The 20,068-nt window shown below is 38.6% G+C and overlaps 1 long non-coding RNA gene across 1 annotated transcript; it reads left to right on the top strand.

Moving 5' to 3' along the window:
* Positions 1-7,847: 7,847 nt before the first annotated feature.
* LOC146502773 (uncharacterized) lies at positions 7,848-13,185 on the top strand. The gene is made up of 3 exons (XR_014869374.1): positions 7,848-9,127; positions 10,211-10,237; positions 11,790-13,185. It is a non-coding gene; the product is annotated as an uncharacterized LOC146502773 (long non-coding RNA).
* The last annotated feature ends 6,883 nt before the right edge of the window (positions 13,186-20,068 follow it).

Genomic DNA, 20,068 nt, shown 5'->3' with positions numbered 1-20,068 from the left:
AAGTCTGAAAACTCTCCATAGAAAGTCAATGGAGAGTTTGTTCAAAATCACCGCTTGATTTCTGTAATGAGAGGCATATTCGAATCGTCATATCTCCCTAACGAAGCGACGTTAAGACATGAGGCTTGTCCCAGTATATCTTCAGACACTCCTGACGCTCACAATTCAAGAATTATTTTCTCACCTATTACCGTTCTGAGATGAGTTAGACTTGTTTGAGGGTAGGAAATTTGTCCTTCGCTCAGATTTCTTCAGATTTCAAACTCTGGAAATGAGCCACTTTTTTCTCTCGTCATATCTTTTTGATAGATTTCCACAAAGACCTGAAAATTTCCATGGTTGTTCACCAAAGCCTGCTGTCTCTTACGGTGAAAGAATGATATCGATACTCCAAATAGATTTAGAGTTAGAAAGCGTTGTTTGAGGGCAAGTCAAGGCAGTTTTTGCTTCGCCTCTACTCAGTTATGGTGCATTACAAGTCAAATATCTTTAATAATTCATATTTTAATGATAAATTGTCAACACTTGAAGATTCCCCCATCTCTGCTGAACAAAACGGTGTAAGAATGATCGTTCTAGCCCCTACGGTTAGGAAATTATGGTCATTTGTTTGAGTTTAGTCCTCACTATGAGAAATAGACTGCAAAAATCCTGCCTCTCTGCTGCGTGTGTAAAAACGGCTGCACCTGTTTTGGCGGGAAAAAAGTACACAGCCTCTCTGATTGGTGGATTCAAATTTAGCAGCTCCCAGGCTGCTTGACTGACCTAAAAACTGGCTTCTCTCTCTTTCTGTGTGTGTTATAGTATTTCTAAATGATAGTATTTCTGCTTTTTATAGTATTTCTGCTAAATGATAGTATTTCTGCTTTTTATAGGATTTGTGCTTAATATAGTAGTTCTGCTTTTTATAGTATTTGTGCTTAATATAGTATTTCTGCTTAATTATAGTATTTCTGCTACATTATACTATTTCTGCTTTTTATAGTGTTTCTGCTAAATTATAGTATTTCTGCTTTTTATAGTATTTCTGCTTTTTATACGAATTGTGCTTAATATAGGATTTGTGCTTAATATAGTATTTCTGCTAAATTATAGTATTTCTGCTTTTTAAGGTATTTCTGCTTTTTATAGTATTTCTGGTTAATATAGTATTTCTGCTAAATTATAGTATTTCTGCTACATTATACTATTTCTGCTTTTTATAGTGTTTCTGCTAAATTATAGTATTTCTGCTTTTTATAGTATTTCTGCTTTTTATACGAATTGTGCTTAATATAGGATTTGTGCTTAATATAGTATTTCTGCTAAATTATAGTATTTCTGCTACATTATACTATTTCTGCTTTTTATAGTGTTTCTGCTAAATTATAGTATTTCTGCTTTTTATAGTATTTCTGCTTTTTATACGAATTGTGCTTAATATAGGATTTGTGCTTAATATAGTATTTCTGCTAAATTATAGTATTTCTGCTTTTTATAGGATTTGTGCTTAATATATGTCAGGGTTCTGGGTCTGAGCAACCCAGGATCCCTGAGCAGTTATGGACTAGTTATATGTATTACTATATATTTTTGGTGTTGCTTCCCCGTTTGCTCTATGCTTGTACATATGTGGAGACACTTGTTAAATTCCCCTGGCTGGTGGACTCCCTCAATCCAGTTGTCCTGGACTTCCTGCTTTCCACCCTCCACCTCCACTCTCCTCCTCAGGCTGCTCACCGGCCCGGACCGCTGGTGGATTCACAGCCTGAGATGCCGGCCCCGACGTCTACACGGAAACGACGTTCGCTCCACCGGCTTTCCTCACCGCAGCCTAATCCACGAACTTCTCAAGAGTCGGCTGTGGTGAGTAGTACGGACAATTTTCCATTTCCCTCCCCATCTGGTTTTGTGTCTGCAGTGGACGAGCCGACAGCGCAGGTAACATCACCTCGGTCAGAGGTCTCCACACCACTCGCTGCTTCAACATCTGCAGCTGTGGCACCGCCGTCATCTCACCGCCTGCAGTCACCCTTCTGCCATCTTCTTCACCGGCTGCTACGTCGCCACCCGGACCTGCCCTGCCCGAGCAGGAACTTGGCGAGCCGGAGGAGCTCGCACTGCCCGAGCAGGAGCTCGGCGAGCAGGAGGAGCTCGCACTGCCCGAGCAGGAGCTCGGCGAGCCGGTGGAGCTCGCACTGCCCGAGCAGAAGCTCGGCGAGCCAGTGGAGCTCGCATGCCCGAGCAGTTGCTCGGCGAGCCGGTGGAGCCAGCGCCGCTGCCGGAGGAGCTCAGCGAGCCGGTGGAGCCAGCGCTGCTGCCGGAGGAGCTCAGCGAGCCGGTGGAGCCAGCGCCGCTGCCCGGCGAGCAGGAGAAGCCAGCGCCGCTGCCAAAGGAGCCCGCGCCGCTGCTCGGCGAGCAGGAGAAGCCAGCGCCGCTGCTCGGCGAGCAGGTGGAGCCCGCGCCGGAGCTCGGCGAGCAGGTGGAGCCCGCGCCGGAGCTCGGCGAGCGAGTGGAGCCCGCGCCGCAGCCGGGGGACCTCGGCGAGCGGGAGGAGCCCGCGCCGCAGCCGGGGGAGATCGGCGAGCGGGATGCGCCGCTGCGGGATGCGCGGTCTGACTTTGGGACTGTGACCTGGGAGGGTTTGTTGTTTGTTGTTTTTGCTTGTTTTGGTTCTGGCTACTTAAGAGAGTCTTGGAGCTCCCACCGACGCGGGATCATTGCGTGAGACTCCACGTCAGTCATCCAGTTGTGCTTGGTTAGTGTGTGTGTATATGCCCGCGATTGTATGTGTCCTGACGGCTGCTTCTATTGTGTCCAGAGGAGAGGGGTGGAGTGCCAGACAGCAGCCAGCACGGGGAGTGCTGAGACACGGGAGCGGAGAGCACAAACAGTGGGAGAAGACACAACACGGGAGTCTGGGGAAAGCACGGGAATTTGTTGTTATTTCCACACACTGTAAATAAACGCACTGTTTATACACAGAGCACTGCGCCTGGGTCCTCCTTCCCCACACCCCCGTGACAATATAGTATTTGTGCTAAATTATAGTATTTCTGTAAAATTATAGTATTTCTGCTTTTTATAGTATTTCTGCTTAATCATACTATTTCTATATATTACTGCCAGGTCCCCAGGCAGCCAATCCTCTGTGAGGACTGAGACACTTAGCCCTGAAATTTACATATCAGGGCCTGCACGGCTTCCCAGCCAGCCAATCATATCTGAGGTCTGCCGTTTCTTCTCTCGTCATATCTCAGCAACGGTTGTACAAAGAGCAATAAAAATCGCAGTCAAAGTACACCAAAGTCCGCTGATTCACCCAGTACAAGAATTATGTTTCTAGTCCACCTAGTTTTTGAGTTACACGACGTTTTGTAACTCAGCGCGCCTCTCACCGCGATCTAATTCTGACTGCTCATGACCCTGTCTTCCAGGCGCCCGCTCTCTTTCCCAGTGGCGCAGTTGGTAATGACACGGGTCTTTAACCAAAAGGTCGTGGGTTCAATCCCACATTGGTCAACATGTTTTTTTCCCTACAAATTAATACACTATCACAGACCAGTAATTCATATTCATCATTTATTACAATTCTGCAAACTTTTTTATGATTTTACCAGCTTTTCTAATATGGACCTCACATTCTTGTTAACACTCCATGGCACAAATACTGTTCCCTTTAGGCTCTGTGTATGTGTGTGTGTATCAATATTTCTCCCATTTTAAAGTATTACTCCTCCATAATTGTATTTCTGTTAAATCAAAGTACTTTTACTACATCTTAGTACTTAGTACTGGTAGTAGTACTGCTCAATCATAGTATTTCTGCTAAATCATAGTATTTTTGCCAAATCATGGTTTTTGTGCCAAATCATAACATTTGTGTTATGTTATAGTATTACTACTAAGTGGAGGAATTTCTGTCATGTTACAGTATATGTGCTGATTACAGTATTTCTGCTAAATCATATTATTTCTACTATATTATATTTCTCTTTCTAAATATAGCATTTCTGCTATATAATTGTATTTCTGCTATGTTATAATATTTGTGCTAAACCAGAGTATTTGTGCTGAAACATAGTATTTCTGCCAAATGATAGTATTTCTGTCAAATTATAGTATTTGTGCTAAAACATAGTATTCATTTAAAATTACAATATTCATAGTTCATCACAGTGTCTCTGGTAAATCACAGTATTTCTGCTATGTTGTACAATTTTTCTAAATCATAGTGTTTCTGTAATGTTTAAGTATTTTTGGGTAAATATATTCTTTCTGTTATCTTATACTATTTCTCCTAAATTCTTGTATATTTGAGAAGTTATCATGTTTCTGGTAAGTTACAATATTTCTGCCAAGTTCTGCTATGCTATTGTATTTCTGCCAAGTATTATGTTTCCTCTAAGATATTGCAGTTCTGCTGAGTTATTACTTTTTAGCAAAGTTCCTTTGCTTCTGCAAAGTTTTTACAATTTCTGCAACTTTTCAGCTTTTTCAGCTAGTTTTTGCAGACAGCTTCAGCTTTAAAGCATCCACACTGCATTTTCGCAGGAAATGCAAATTTTTCTAGTTGTGCGGATGCTTTAAGGCATCCACACTATTGTTTTCCTGTTTCTCTTTATTCTTTATTATTATTATTATTATTGTGTGGATGCTTTAAGGCATCCACACTATTGTTTTCCTGTTTCTCTTTATTCTTTATTATTATTATTATTATTGTGTGGATGCTTTAAGGCATCCACACTATTGAGTTCCTGTTTCTCTTTATTCTTTATTATTATTATTATTATTATTATTATTCTTCAAGTTGCTCCCGTTTTTCTCCGTTTAACTACTTCCACAATTTTTGTGCTATTTTCACCGTTCAAATTTTAAACTATTCTACTATTTCTGCTAATTTCTGCTATGATTTTTGCTATTTATAACTATTATACTTTTTAAAATATTAAGCTTTATTCCTTTAATTTGTCCCATTGAAATGAATGGGAAACTTCCGCAATTCTGCTAAAACTTGCTCGTTTTTGAAACTTAACTACTTCCTCATATTTTCACTTAGAAAAACCATTCAAACTTTAAAATGTTCTCAAATCATTGGGCTATTCATGTATGATTCAGCTTTTTCATATCTGTTACCGTTTTCATCTTATCCCTCTTTAAGTTTTGAGTTTCATCTTTGTGATTTTTCACAAAATACATGGGTTGTTATGGTTGCTATGCACTTGGTTCTAAGTGAGGCACTGTAGGTTTCGCAGTCTTCTCTTCATGTCCGAACAACTTCTTGCTACTTGCTCAATTTTCACTCAACTTCCACAAATTATACATCAAAACGTAGGTATTTTTGCTGGCTTTCAGAAAATGTCACTATCATTGTTGTGGAATTTATAGAATTTTGGCAAATCTCCTCAGACCAACACAAAGTCGGAAAAGTCTCCATAGAAAGTCAATGGAGAGTTTGTTCAAAATCACCGCTTGATTTCTGTAATGAGTGGCATATTCGAATCGTCATATCTCCTCAACGAAGCGACGTTGAGACATGAGGCTTGTCCCGATATGTCTTCAGACACTCCTGACACTCACAATTCAAGAATTATTTTCTCACCTATTACCATTTGGCCATGAATTACGTTTGTTTGAGGGTAGGAAATTCGTCCTTCGCTCAGATTTCTTCAAATTTCAAACTCTGGAAATGAACCCCTTTTTTCTCTCGTCATATCTTTTTGATAGATTTCAACAAAGACCTGAAAATTTCCATGAATGTTCACCAAAGCCTGCTGTCTCTTACGGTGAAAGAATGATATCGATACTCCAAATAGATTTAGAGTTAGAAAGCGTTGTTTGAGGGCAAGTCAAAGCAGTTTTTGCTTCGCCTCTACTCAGTCATAGTGCATTACAAGTCAAATATCTTTAATAATTCATATTTTAATGATAAATTGTCAACACTTGAAGATTCCCCCATCTCTTCTGAACAAAACGGTGTAAGAATGACCGTTCTAGCCCCAACGGTTAGGAAATTATGGCCATTTGTTTGGAGGGTAGTCCTCACTATGAGAAATAGACTGCAAAAATCCTGTCTCTCTGCTGTGTGTGTAAAAAAGGCTGCACCTGTTTTGGCGGGAAAAAGTACACAGCCTCTCTGATTGGTGGATTCAAATTCAGCAGCTCCCAGGCTGCTTGACTGACCAACAAAGTTGCTTCTCTCTCCCTCTGTGTGTGTGTGTGTGTGTGTGTATTTCTGCTTTTTATAGTATTTCTGCTAAATTATAGTATTTCTGCTTTTTATAGTATTTCTGCTTAATATAGTATTTCTGCTAAATTATAGTATTTCTGCTTTTTATAGTATTTCTTCTAAATTATAGTATTTCTGCTTTTTATAGTATTTCTGCTTTTTATAGGATTTGTGGTTAATATAGTATTTGTGCTTAATTATAGTATTTCTGCTAAATTATAGTATTTGTGCTAAATTATAGTATTTGTGCTTAATATAGTATTTCTGCTATATTATAGTATTTCTGCTTTTTATAGTATTTGTGCTTAATATAGTATTTCTGCTAAATTATAGTATTTCTGCTTTTTATAGTATTTCTGCTAAATTATAGTATTTCTGCTTCTTATAGTATTTCTGCTTTTTATAATATTTCTGGTTTTTATAGTATTTGTGCTTAATATAGGATTTGTGCTAAATTATAGTAGTTTTGCTAAATTATAGTATTTCTGCTTTTTATAGTATTTCTGCTTTTTATAGTATTTCTGCTTAATATAGTATTTCTGCTAAATTATAGTATTTCTGCTATATTATAGTATTTCTGCTTTTTATAGTATTTGTGCTTTTTATAGTATTTGTGCTTAATATAGGATTTGTGCTAAATTATAGTAGTTCTGCTAAATTATAGTATTTCTGCTTTTTATAGTATTTCTGCTTTTTATAGTATTTCTGCTTAATATAGTATTTGTGCTTAATATAGGATTTGTGCTAAATTATAGTAGTTCTGCTAAATTATAGTATTTCTGCTTTTTATAATATTTCTGCTTTTTATAGTATTTGTGCTTAATATAGGATTTGTGCTAAATTATAGTAGCTCTGCTAAATTATAGTAGCTCTGCTAAATTATAGTATTTCTGCTTTTTATAGTATTTCTGCTTTTTATAGTATTTCTGCTTAATATAGTATTTCTGCTAAATTATAGTATTTCTGCTAAATTATAGTATTTCTGCTTTTTGTAGCATTTCTGCTTTTTATAGGATTTGTGCTAAATGTAGTATTTATGCTTAATCCTACTATTTCTACTATATTATATTTTTCTTTCTAAACATAGCATTTCTGCTATATAATTGTATTTCTGCTATGTTATAATATTTGTGCTAAACCAAAGTATTTGTGCTGAAACATAGTATTACTTCCAAATGATAGTATTTCTGTCAAATTATAGTATTTGTGCTAAAACATAGTATTAATTTAAACACATAAAATAAAAGAATAAATAAAAGAAACAAATGTGCAATGAACATTCAGGAGTCGCTGTTAAAAAGTCTCATGGCAGTGGGGTTAAGGGACCTCTTGAACCTCTTGAGTCCTGCAGTGGAGTGAGATGAGCCTCTGCAGCTCCTACTGTGAGGATGCTTAGGCGATCACCAACACCAGCTCCTTGGTGTTGGTGTTCAGAAGAAGACTGTTCTTATTACTGCAGTCAGTTAAATAAATCTATCATCATAAAGTACATTTTAACATAATGACCTTGTGTTTATTTATGTCTTTTAACCATTATTTCAAATTCAAAGAATCCTGTTTGAAACATATTAAACTTATAGAATTAAATTTCTGCAGGTTGTTTTTTGTTGCAAAAAAATCTAGTATAATAATATTTAAATTTACATATATTTATCACTTTTTCAATGCCAATTTTGTGTAATTGCGGAGTTTCCCACTACCCGTGAATGCCTCTTTTTTACGTCTCCGGCTGACTCCTGAATCTCCGCCCACTCTCTGCTCCCTGCCGGTAAGCTGCTTCTCTGTCTGTCTTCTCTGAAATGAAATGTCTATAAGCTGTTTGAGTGATTTACCCAGTTGTTGTTAGTGACTTATAAAGCCAGTCGAAGTATAAGTCATGTTAAAGTAACACAATGACTGCTTTTTTAGTGAAACGTTGTAATTTTAGTATTTAAAAGGAGTGTTTGGTATGCTAGCCTTAACAACCTAAGTGCTAACGCCTAGCCTAGCTACTATAGGCCCAGTGTGAAATTAATATGGTTCATTTGAGTGTTTAATACAGTTATTGTGTTGTATTTGGTTCATTCGGTGTGTTGGTGTTTCTGAGTCTCTTAGGGAAGTGAAGTTACTTCTGCTCTTCACAAATCAGTTAAAACGGCCTCATTTTTTAGGTTGTAAGGTAATGAGCCGCCATTTTAGAACCACTAATTAGCTGCTGAAGCAGCAGGGTCGCAACTTCAAAGGAGCCATTTTACTGCCATTAGCTGTGTCCCAAAACGTCGGCTGCATCCTTCGGAGGACCCGGCCTTCGCGGTCTACGGGGCCGGGTCCTTCAAAGACTGAGAAGGCCGGAAGTGCAAGGCTGTGTTGCCGCTGTCTCGCTGGAATTTAATAAACTCGGCCAGGACACTGGCGTAAATTCTCGACCGTTTAACGTTTATTCAGCTGTGTGAAAATCCCGGAAGAACCCACCCGATGGATTAATAAAGTTTTATTTAATCTAATAATCTAATAACTTTGATCTCAGCCAAACCGATTTACTCCAGAACAAATAAAACGCAGAAAAAAGGCAAACAATTACATTTTTAAGTTATCCGAGTGACTTATATATCATGTTTGACCTGAGTAGCGAAAGAGCGGGGGTCTGAAAACGATGAAGCCGGGAGTCCGCTGCTCTCGCCGGCTGGAGTGACCATTGAAGCCCCCGGCTTGCTATCGAGCCGGTGGGTGACAGACATTTGAAAGAGTGACGAATTGGGACAGAGGAGAGTTGTTGTTTGTATTCCAGCTGTGGTAAACAAAGAAGTTTCCGGAATATTTTTGACTACAGAGAGTGATGCAGTATTGACTCTAATGCTGATTGGAGTTGTCTCATCCTGTATTTTTGTTCTTTGTCTTTTGTTACACAGAGTGAACAGATCTTTGGTTTTGCCTTTGCTGGTAAGTAGACAGTAATGGTAATGTTTAGTAATTTACTTGTGTCATCTTGCCATTCACTCATGGGCAAAAACAAATAGTCAGGATTTAGAATCTGTAGCAGCAAAGCCCCCACACAGGACCACTGACTGCCCCTGAAAATGTCAATGAAGTTTAATAGCCCATTTTTCTCTGATTTTAATTTTTGATGGCTTATCAAGTCCAAAGATAGTTAAATGTCAGAGATATCTTTATGCAGTTTGATTTCTCCTTATGTTTGTGGATTTAAGCATCAAACAAAACTATGAAAGTGCTTTAGGTAAGTATAGGTGGTACCTTAAACACTTAAGAGCACCACAGCTATCGATTTTTATTGTCTCTTTCATTCCACTTATGAATTAGCACCAAGTCGAAACACTAGAAGTATTTTGCCTGACTGACTGTAAGTGATAGCTTAAACGCTTAAGCAATAATAAAATGTAAGAGAAGTACAGTTGTGAGTAGGTATATTAAAGCCAATGTTTTCAAATTAAATATAAATGTTGCCAAAAGGGGATATACTGCAAAACATAAATATTGTTAGCAACAAGTACAATGGAATGACTTTTTAGCGTAATATTTTAAGAAATTTTCATTAGAAAAATGGTGTGCCACTGTTGTTGTTGTGGTTTTCTGTTGCTTCTGATTTAAATAATTAATTTGTATTCAACATTTTTAATCTGAAATGAGATTAAAAGTTGTCGTTCTTCACATGTTATCAGAACTGACTTGTGATAGAAAATGTTGGAGCCACTATGCTTCTGTGTACGAAAATATTTGGTATATCCTCCATTTGTGCCAACAAATATTGGTGCCTATTCTTTGCAATTCTGTAGTATGAATATTTTTATTAAACATGTTAATTAACATGTTAACATCTTATTAAACATGCCATCTGAGACTCTGCAATTAAATTGTGCCCTCTTTAGACTACAGTGAGTACATGGGCTTGAAGAAATTGAGGATTTGACTAGTTATTTAATGTCACAGTAAATTGGATTGTGTGTGAAGAGGCTCAACAGTCTGAATCATTAAACAGTGATTTGATGTTTTGTTTCCTTTCTCTAGACTGCTGATCTGATCGTCTCAAGTCTGGTAAGTATAGGTTTTGTCTGAGGTACAGTGCTGGGAAAAGTCTTTCTTCCTTGCAGATTTAGTTTGTTTATGCTTTTTTGTCACATGTTTCAAATCTTCTAACAAGGATGACCTGGATAAATACAAATACAAGCAGTTTTAAAGTGATGATTTCATGTATGAAGCAGAGAAAACCAAACCAGAGCTATCTGTTCTCTAATACCCAGCTGTGAAAGCCCTGATAGCAACAACTACCATCAAGCATTTATAGTAACTAGTAATGACTGATTTACATCACTGGGGGATTTTGGTCCACTTTAATTTCAGAGTTGCCTTAATTAAGGTCAAAAATAGTGTTTTGAAATCATTTCAAGGATCTCAATTTCATTAAAGTCGAGATTCTGATTTGTCAGTTGGACTTGCTTGTGTGCTTCAGATCAATTTCCTGTTGCAAATCCCAAGTGTGATTAAACCTAAGCTCAGGACCTGATGAGTTGATGCAGGTCCTGAAGTAGTAAAGGAACTCTGGACCATCACAGTAACAGCACCATGTTTGACTTTAATGCTGGTGTTTTTCTGAAATATTTATCTCACTTTAGAAGATTCAGTTAACTACAGTGAGTCTGCACAGCTCTTGCTGATCATCAAGATGTTTTTAGGCAAATGTGAGAAAGTTTTTGTGTTCTTTTTGGCCAGTCAATAAATAATTTGGAGTTTAATGGATATAAAGTGTTTAAAGCAGGAGGCCTGAAACTGTCTGCTGTAACCTCAGTGTGCGGGTTTATTTGGACCATATAATATTTACAGTAAGTTACTGTAGCAGCACTTCTTGGTTTGAGTTTATAGACTTAGTTTATTGTTTTAATAGAACGCAAGTGTCCTTATAACAGCTCCACCACCATTTGTTAAACATTGTCATTCTGTTCAGTCCAATAATTTACTGTAGAACTCTTTAGTATTTAAAGCCCCATATTTACTGTATTTTTGAGATTATAAGGCATAATGTCAATAAACAAGTCTGTTTTTAAGGCACATTAAGCCAAACAAACAGTCAGATAAGTCAAACTTTATTCAAGTCATTCACAACAACTCTCAACACTGTTCAGTTGTAACACATAAAATACAGAACAATACACTCACTTTTTCAGTTCATTCCTCATCCACAAATCCATCAAACTCTTCATGGGTTAATCAATTTGAAATCTGCTTCATAAGCATGTCTCTTAACACGTGCCAGGTCCTTGTACACACACCATAATGTTATGTTGAAGTACCGTACGAATTACTCTGCGAGGGTCCTGACTATGGTAGCCATAATGCTCTGACAATACATCAAGCGGCGCAGCTTTGTAGCTTACCAAAGTCTTACTAAAATATTTGACAGAATTTGGATCGCTGTGTACCACAGAAATCCAGTTTGAGGTCGGTAAGCATAACCAGACTCGATACACTAGGCACATTGTATATTTTTGAGAAAATGACAGGATTTTAGGTGCGTCATATAGTCTGAAGAATATGGTAAAGCCAAGCATATTGGAAATATGACTAATTCCAGTCCTTTTGTGTCTTACAGGTGACCTGCTGCAGAAGATCCTCTCTCTCTATCATTATAAGCAATTCTGTCTATCCTATCACTCTCCCGACTCTATCTAATTTGACAGCCATTCTATCTTGTATCAATCTATCCCAACTGCTCTATCTAATTTGACAGCCATTCTATCTTGTATCAATCTATCCCAACTGCTCTATCTAATTTGACAGCCATTCTATCTTGTATCAATCTATCCCAAGCACTCTATCTCGTTTTCAGAAATACCAGTTTCCAGAAATACCAGTTTTCAGAAATACCAGTTTTCAGAAATACCAGTTTTCAGAAATACCAGTTTTCAGAAATACCAGTTTCCAGAAATACCAGTTTTCAGAAATACCAGTTTTCAGAAATACCAGTTTTCAGTAATCCCAGTTTTCAGAAATCCAAGTTTTCAGAAATCCAAGTTTTCATAAATCCAAGTTTTCAGAAATCCAAGTTTTCAGAAATCCAAGTTTTCAGAAATCCCAGTTTTCAGAAATCCAAGTTTTCAGTAATCCCAGTTTTCAGAAATCCCAGTTTTCAGAAATCCAAGTTTTCAGAAATCCAAGTTTTCAGAAATCCAAGTTTTCAGAAATCCAAGTTTTACCAGATCCCTGTTTTTGGCAATTGAAGTTACCAGAACTTTGTCAATCTGTATTCAGAATTCTGAGAGATCTCCGCTCTCACTGCTCCTTCTTTCCTGTCATTAAACTCTCTATAGTCATTTTGCTGGAAATTACAATTAGAAAGTTGAATATACAGTAGTAGAATTGCAGTACAGTAGAACTTATAGTAGAAACTACTTACACAGCCCTACATTTGTAGTTTTAACTTGGCATTACACTTTGGAATAAACACTGATAGTTTGGCTTACTGGTGCAATTACTTTGATACATTATATAAAATATACACCTTTTGAAAGGTTTATTTGTAATAAGATAATCTGACTATTCTGTAATATATTCAGAGTGCTATATTTACATAAATATTAAATTTGATTCAAATACATTTTTCAAGTCTATTTCATTGGCTATAACATTTGACTACAAGTTTATACTATTATTATTTAAGGACAAACCCTTTTTTTGTCACTCAGTGTAAGTATTCAGTTACAATTGTCATCTAGAGGCTGCCCCGAGAACCCAGACTTCCTGTTTCCTGACTGCTGCAGAACATCCAGCTGAAGAATCCTCATCGCCTGTCATCTGATCACCACACCATCACAGCTCCTTATATTTGCTTTAAAGTTTAGATATCTGAAAGATTTACACAAAGTCTTCTTCAAAGCTAAGAGTTTTATTATAGCCTGTTGATTGAGATTTATTCTGCATATTACTTTACAGAAGTATAGACCTATTCATTAACCAGTCTGGTTAAAAAAAAGTAATAATATACAGTTTTTGAAAAAGCTACAATAAAACTGTTTTTAAAGATCTTTAAATAACTTTTATATTGAGTTTGTATTTAAGTCAGGCTTTTAAATCAATTACATAGTTATAAGAACACTTTACCATTTGTATAGTTTTACATTTATCCATTTAATAGAAACTTGAGTCATTAATTTTTCAGTGTTTATAGGTTGAGTTTTGTTTACATTTGTGTATAAATACATATAAGGTCCAGTTTGTACTTGCACAAAATGCCAAGGAAAGGTCAAAGGTCGCAGTCCCAGAAGCTTAGATGGCAAAAGGAGAAGGAACAGGTAAATGTTTCTCAGAGCGGTGAACAGGTAAAGGTGTCTGTTACAAGTATTCCCAGTCCAGAAGTGCAGCTCAGCGTTCAGACAGCCGCAGTGTCTTATGCAGATGTGGTAAAGAGAGGTGTTTGCTCATCATCTGTGCCAAATGCTAAAGTACAGCAGGTAATCCAGACTGGACCCCAGGTAACTGTGCAAACGCAGCATGATGGAGAAGCTCCAGGACCGTCTCATGTACAGGTTACAAACGGTGAAAGTCGTCCACGAGTGAGTAGCATCTGTGCATCCCGAAGCCAGGCCTCTGCTAAGTATGGAAAGTACCGGAATCAGCAATGCATGGCGAACAGTTTGGTTTTCCTGTCATTCTTACACGAGGATGAATTCATTACCAGAGCAGATCTTAACCGTGTGTTGGACAAAGGCCATGCTGTGTATTCAGATGCCAGAAAGAGGTTTGTGAACAGCGTTTTTCTAGCCTGTGATGAGCTTCCCACAGTGGTCACCAGCCGCAGACACGAGTATCAAGTGGATATGTCTCAGTTTGCTCGTTATGGCACATTTGACGGTACAGATCATCTTCCGAGCCTTGAACAGGGACTACAGTGTTTGGCTTCAGAGTTTCGCTACGCTTTGCTAGTCATGGGAGGAACGGCCATTGCAGTTTGCAGGCTGACTTCAGGTGAATATGCATACTTTGACCCTCACCCACGTAAGTCTACAGGAATGCCATTGTCGCTAAGTGTAAGTGGTGGAACTGCAGTAATGTTAAAATTCGCACGTCTTAACGACATGATTGACAGGCTCAAATGTTTGTACCGAATGTTTAGCATCGCACCAACCTGCACTTATGAGCTACAGCCCCTCGAGTTTCACAGTGAAAATGCTGCTTACCAAATAGATGCTAATCAAAACACCGAATACAGACAATGCACTACAAGTGATCCAGCACCAGATTTAAATGAACCTGTTCCTGAATTAAACTCCAAGACATCCACTGAGCAGACACAGAAAACTGTGACTGACACTTTAACCACAGAAGTGACATCATCCAGAGTGGATTATTCAAATGAGACAGCTGCTCCTGAAAGCAACCATTGTCCTTCTGATTTTTTACAAAAAGAAACATCTGCATCTTCTGTGAGAGAACCTCAGGTAACATCAGATTCTGTTCCTCAGAAGGATCCAACCGCTGCCTCCTGTTCAACCAAGACAACACAGGAACTTTCACATAAACTGCTGAAATATAGTAAACAGGAAAGGGAAAAAATGAGGAGAAGATCACTGGCCAAACAAAAACTACCAAAAAGAAAGGAAAATCAGAAAAAGAAAGAAAGGCAGATGTCTAATGATCCTGATCACAGACAAAAGAAGAGTGTGTACAAAAGTAATCTATATAAGCTAAATCCTACATATAGAGAGAAACAGAGGGAACATTTGAGAAAGATCTATAAGGAAAGAGATGATTTTAAGGAAAAACAGAAGGAGCAAATGAGAAGGATCTATAGAGAAAGTGCTAAAATTAGAGAGAGAAAAAGAGAACGTGTCATAAGGATGTATAAAGACAATCCTATATTCAAAGAAAAGCAGAAGGAACGAATAACAAGAACATACAGAGAATCTCCCGTGTTCCGAGAGAAGCAGAAGGAACGAATAACAAGAACATACAGAGAATCTCCCGTGTTCCGAGAGAAGCAGAAGGAACGAATAACAAGAACATACAGAGAATCTCCCGTGTTCCGAGAGAAGCAGAAGGAACGAATAACAAGAACATACAGAGAATCTCCCGTGTTCCGAGAGAAGCAGAAGGAACGAATAACAAGAACATACAGAGAATCTCCCGTGTTCCGAGAAAAGCAGAAGGAACGAATAACAAGAACATACAGAGAATCTCCCGTGTTCCGAGAAAAGCAGAAGGAACGAATAACAAGAACATACAGAACTTGTGCTGAATTCAGAGAGAAACATAAAGCTTACATGAGGTCATATGTTTCTAACCTATATAAAGAAAGTGTAGAATTTAGACAGAAAAAAAAATGTTACATCACTAAACGTTATGGAGAAGAGAGACAATTTCAGCAGCAACACAAGGACAATATGAGAGAACGAATGAGAGTAAAATATTGGAACAGTTTTTCTTTTAGACAGATGCATAACATTAGATGTGCAATGAAAATAAAAAGAAAATATTGTCAGATGCATCGACCAGCTGAAAGTTTACAGTGTCATCCAGATAACACTTTAATGAATGAGGCCATATCTCGTTTCAGATCAAACATTAAGTCAGCACCATCGTATGTTTGTACTGTTTGTCTAAAAACTTCTTTTCCTAATCAGGTGAAAATCTGCAAAAGAGAAAATTACTCAAAACACCAAACTGTAGCTCAGCAGTGTCTAACTGGTAAATTTGTTCATGTGTGTGATGAAGCATGTAATGATCACTGCAGCTTTCCTGTTGAGAGAAAAAAGGAGTATATCTGTCACACGTGTCACAGTTCCCTCAAAAGTGGACGCATGCCAAGGCTTGCTGCTGTCAATGGTTTAGAACTGCAGGATATTCCAGCTGAACTGTGTGATCTCAACATTCTGGAGAGACATCTGATTGCCAAATGCATACCTTTTGCTAAGATTATTCCACTTCCAAAGGGCAGACAAAGACTCATACGTGGTAATGTGGTGTGTGTACCATCTGAAGTCCAACAAACAGTTGACTGTTTACCGAGGCTCAGAAGCCAATCACAGATAATGAGGATCAAGCTGAAAAGACGACTGTGCTACAAAGGCCATCAGCTGTTCCAGACTGTCACCTGGTCTAAACTCATTGAAGCTCTGCGTAAACTCAAACAGATTCACCCACAGTACACAGATGTTGTTATCAGAGATGATGCATTGCTTTGTGATCCAACGTTACCTGATGATGACAGCAGTGATGAAGCCAGCATGGGAAGCGATGATTATGATGAAGCAGATCTAATGGAAATTGACAATTATGAAAAAGATGCCCTTTTGTGCGAAAGTGAGTCTGAAAGTGACCAAGATATTAATATGCAATCCTGTGATGAACAACCAGAGGAACAAAATCCAGATGAACCAGAAAGTGATTTGAACAATGGAGGTTTTGCTCTAAAAAGTTGCTTGCAGCCTGTAGACATTTCAGAAGAGATTCTCTGTTTCAGTGATAACACATATTGTGTGGCTCCTGCAGAAAGAAACAATCCTGTTAGCTTCTTCAGAACTCCTCATTTGGAAGCCATGGCATTTCCTGTGCAGTTTCCTACTGGTCAGAGTACACTGGATGAAAAGAGACTTCTTAAACTCACACCGAGTGCTTACTTCAAGTCAAGGCTTTTCAACATTGATGCAAGATTTGCCAAAGATACAAATTACCTGTTTTTCTCACAGTTTGTCACTGAAATACACTTGGCTAATTCCAGCATGACAATACAGCTAAGGAAAGGTAAAACTATGACCAAAGATGGACGCAAAATCACATCAGGAATGTTACAAAGTAAGACAGAAGTAGAGAAGCTGGTAAGAAATAAAGATGCAATCAGATTTATGCAGCCACTCAGAGGAACTCCAGCTTACTGGCAGAAAACTACCAAAGATTTATTCAGTATGCTTCGTCAAATAGGAACACCTCAGTTCTTTGTCACTTTCTCTGCTGCTGAGATGAGATGGCCTGAAGTGATTCAAGCAATAAAGAGACAGCAAGGTGAAGAGGTTGATTTTGAAGCTCTGGACTGGTCAGAAAAGTGTGAAATTCTAAGATCAAATCCAGTAACCACCATGCGAATGTTTGATAAGCGTGTTGAGGCTTTGTTCAGAGATTTGCTTTTTTCTCCTGCACAGCCCCTTGGTGAAATCATTGATTACTTTTACAGAGTTGAGTTCCAGCACAGAGGTAGTCCGCATATACACATGTTGCTGTGGATTCGAGAAAAGGTAGAAGTAGATGTGGATGATGACCAAACTGTCTGTGACTTTGTGGACAGATACATCTCAGCCCAACTCCCTGATCCAGAAAAACAACCTGAACTGCACAAAAAAGTCACTGAACTACAAAAGCACAGCAAAAACCACACAAAAACATGCTTTAAGAGTGTGAACTCTGGTTGTAGATTTGGGTTTCCAAAACCACCAGCCACAAGAACAATGATTGTGAGACAGGATGAGGATTCAGACACTGAAGCTGCAAAAGCCAAACTCAGACCTTTGATGAACCTGCTGAAGGAACCTGAAGCTGCTTCGCTCACCATAGAGCAGATTCTGTCACGATGCAACTTGACAATGAATGAGTATGAACAATGCCTCCAAGACATAAACAAGAAAACAGCGCTGATTCTGAAACGTGACCCAAAGGAGTGTTGGATCAACAATTACAACCCAGACCTGCTTGAAGCCTGGAACTCTAATTTAGATGTCTCATTCATTTTGAATGCCTATTCATGTATAGAATACCTCTGTAAATATATAACGAAGAAAGAATCTGGCCTCTCTGAATACCTGAAGACAGTTATTGATAACTCTGCAAAGAACACGGTCAATGAATGTGATGAAATGAGAGCTGTGATGCAGGCTTACTCAAAAAAGAGAGAAATCAGTGCACAGGAGTGTGTGACTCGAGTCTGTGGCCTAAAAATGAAAAAATGTTCCCGCAGTGTTGTATTTGTACCAACAGATGATAACCCAGTAAAAATGAGTCGCCCCATGAGCTATCTGGAAACCACAACACATGACAGTTGTAATATTTGGATGACAAGTTTGAGTGATAAATACAAATGCAGACCTGAGACACCAGAATATGAGGAAATGTCACTGGCTGATTTTGCTGCCCTGTGCAGGTTGGTGAGTGGTCCAAATGAAGGAAAAGATGTGCTTCCTCTTCTAAACCAGCTTGGATTTGTACAAAGGCGAAAGAATGATAAACCAGCTATAATCAGATATTACCACTGCTCACAGGAAAAAGACCCTGAGCAATATTATGGACGACTGTTGAGACTTTACCTTCCACACAGATCAGAGCAAGAACTGAAACCACAATGTTTCCAAACCTATCAGTCCTTCTACAACTCAGGTTTTATACGACTTCCATGTTCAGACCACAGTGAGTCTGTTAAACGGATTGTGAAAAGAAATAAAGACAAGTATGAGAAGAACTCTGAGGATATTGAGAGTGCACTGGAAGAGTTTGAACAAAATAGGGACGTTGTGATCGATGAATGGTGTAATCTTGCTCCTGAATCTGAAGTTGTGAGGTTGCAATGTGATGAGAATCTTCCTGAGAGACATGATGATGATGAGAACGAACAGGAGAACGTTCCCGACTACAGTCGTCAGTCTGATGCTGTAACAGAGATCAGAGCCATCAGAGAACAACCTGCAGTAGATCCAGCTGTGGTACGTGTAATGTATCAGAATCTGAACCAGAAGCAGGCCTGCGTGTTCTATGCTATAAGAGACTGGTGTATTCAGCGAGTTTGTGGTTTGAACCCAGATCCATTTTTCTTCTATATCAACGGTGGTGCAGGAACTGGAAAGTCACATCTGATTAAATGTATTCATTCTGAAGCATCAAAGATCCTGAGCAGACTGCCTGCTAATGCAGAAGAAGCTGACATATCAAATCCAACTGTTTTACTGACTTCATTTACCGGTACAGCAGCTTTTTCTATCAATGGCTCTACATTACATTCTCTACTGAAACTACCCAGGAGTCTGAAAACACCCATTCAAGGACTTGGTAACCAACTGGATGAAGTCAGATCTGAGCTGATGAATGCTGAAATTATTGTTATTGATGAGATTTCGATGGTTTCAAAACCCCTTTTTGCTTATGTGGATGCAAGACTGAAACAAATCAAAGGCACTCAGAGACCTTTTGGTGGAATGTCAGTTTTAGCTGTTGGAGATTTTTACCAGCTGCCACCAGTGCGACAGTCTAAACCTCTCTGTGTTTACGATCCAGAACAGATTGACCTATGGCAGGAACATTTTCAGATGATCACTCTAACCGAGATCATGCGTCAGAAAGATGATGTGGCCTTTGCAGAGATGTTGAACAGGATTAGAGTCAAAGAAAAGACAGATGAGCTTTCTCAGTGCGACAGAGATTTGTTGTCACAGGCTGTGACTGCACCAGAAGAATGTCCAACTGAGGTCTTACACATTTATGCCACCAACAAGAATGTGGAATCCCATAACACAGATACCCTGAAGAAGCTTCATTCAAACATCATAATCATCACTGCAGACGATTTCCAGAAGGATAAATGTACAGGCAGAATGGCACGAAGAGACAAACCATTTACAGGTGGGCGAAATGATTTACCCGACACCCTGAATGTTGCTGAAGGAGCTCGAGTCATGCTGACCAGAAACTTGGACACACTAAACGGTTTGGTCAACGGTGCTTTTGGTATACTGATAAAGGTGGTGAGATCTGAAAATGATGGACACATAATTAAACTGGGCCTCAGAATGGACAACCAGCAGTCTGTAAGAAGCAACCGCAGTGCTAATGCAGCATCTGATGATCTGGTTTACATTGAGAGAGCAGAGGAGAGTCTGAAGTTTAAAGGAGCGGTAC

The sequence above is a fragment of the Neolamprologus multifasciatus genome, chromosome 15, assembly GCF_963576455.1.
Source record: "Neolamprologus multifasciatus chromosome 15, fNeoMul1.2, whole genome shotgun sequence".
NCBI classification, from domain to species: Eukaryota; Metazoa; Chordata; class Actinopteri; order Cichliformes; family Cichlidae; genus Neolamprologus; species Neolamprologus multifasciatus.
The sequence above is the reverse complement of the archived record's forward strand: the minus strand, read 5'-3'. Positions and strand labels throughout refer to the sequence as shown.